The sequence below is a fragment of the Branchiostoma belcheri genome, unplaced genomic scaffold (genome assembly GCF_001625305.1).
Source record: "Branchiostoma belcheri isolate BF01 breed outbred unplaced genomic scaffold, Haploidv18h27 scaffold85, whole genome shotgun sequence".
NCBI lineage: Eukaryota > Metazoa > Chordata > Leptocardii > Amphioxiformes > Branchiostomatidae > Branchiostoma > Branchiostoma belcheri.
The window spans coordinates 249,127-250,816 of NW_017804520.1; the positions used below are offsets into that span (position 1 = coordinate 249,127).

Below are 1,690 nucleotides of genomic sequence, written 5' to 3' on the forward strand. Positions count from 1 at the left end.
CTTCTGGGTGATAAATGTAATCAATGACTACATCACCAGACTCTCCTTCGACAAATGCCGCACCCTTGTCATTACCTTCGCCAAGAAGGTTATGATTTCAGAGGCGTTCGTGTATATGTGTGTGTGTGTGTGTGTGTGTGTGTGTGTGTGTGTGTGTGTGTGTGTGAGTCCGTCTGTAGACACGATAACTTGAGAAGGCTTAAATGGATTGTTTTGATACTTGGTAGGTGGGTAGGTCTTGATGAGACCTCAAAATGATTAGATGTCGGACACCTTAGCGTCTTGTTATGGCACTGCAGCTGAACTTCCGGTTTTGATATCTCATGATCTAGACATGCTAGGGTGACGAAATTTAGGTTGGTAGGTAGCTCTTGTGCTGGGGAAGAAGTGACGTGACTTTTTTTCCCACAATCCACTGCGAGACAGGAGGCTTGACTTTTTTCAAGCTCCTGATATACTCTACTGTTTGCGACGTTTGTACGTTCTTCTCAGGAGCAAAGAAGGTAGAAACCCGACTTCGAGAGCTCAGTGAACTAAGGAGGACCAAAGCAGCGCTCCTTGAGAAACCAGAATTAGTGTAAAAACCGCGGATAGTGAAGACACCAAGGCGGTCACTATCCAAGATGGCGGCGCGGAGACCCCCCTCCCACCTGAACAACCATGACCAGGCAGAGAGGGTCGAGCCACTGTTTGTGCAGGTCTCGGACATCTGCATCAGCGCGGAAGACGAATCACTAGGATGCCTAGAGATCTGCCTTGCAGCCGAGGACGTTTCAGGACCCGTCACAATCCTCGGAGCACAACCGCAAGGTAGGGGCAAAACCCACTGGCGCTTGTACCCACGTACCAATCAAGACCGCCTAGCTCTGGTACAAGCAGGAGCTATCACACTCCGGGGGCAAGAAGCCTCATTGCTGCAGAAAAACCCGTTCGTTGTAAGGCCGGGGGCAACAACAACAAGAGTCATTGTAAGCAACGTGCCGCTGTCGTACGACAATGAAGAAATAAGTAAGACTTTAACCACAAGGGGCTACAAGTTGATGAGCAGGGTGATAGATGAAAAAGCTAGGAACAAAGAAGGCAAACTTACACGGTTTCTGACTGGCAGAAGATTTGTGTATATTGAAAAAACCCAGCACACCGCTCCCTCCCAAGATATCTGTAGGAGCCTTTGTAACTGAGTTCTACCACAGAGAACAGAAAGAGGCCGGTCGGTCCAGAGCACAAAAATGCAGCAATTGCCTTCAGGAAGGGCACCACAGAAGCATGTGTGAAAACGAGATCATCTGCCACCAGTGTAAGATACCTGGGTACAGGAGAGGTGATCCAGCATGCGAGCTGGAGAATGGAGAAGTCACCATCACCAGTGTAGCCGAGACCAACACCGGCTACACAAGCAACAGTCCTGCAGCACCTGAGATGGAGCGTAGACAGGAGAGTGACAACAGGAGACGAGGCCTCTGAAGCGGACGAGACGGATGGAGAGCCTATCCTGGACAACCCGGAGGGAAGGACAGAAACCAGACAACCCAGAGGACGTGGATACTCAACAAGAAGCAGGACTCATACTAGTAGCAACGTAAACAACCAGAAACACGCAAGAAACAATAACTCTGACAATAACACTCCTGATACACATGTAGATGAACAGCGAGACTCAACACAGCCATCAATTGAACTGTGGCTAAAA

General features: G+C 49.2%; 1 pseudogene; it reads left to right on the forward strand.

Annotated features, from left to right (window-relative positions):
• The first annotated feature begins 442 nt into the window (after nucleotides 1–442).
• The window catches only part of LOC109486992, a 1,523-nt pseudogene continuing 275 nt past the window's right edge, over nucleotides 443–1,690 (forward strand).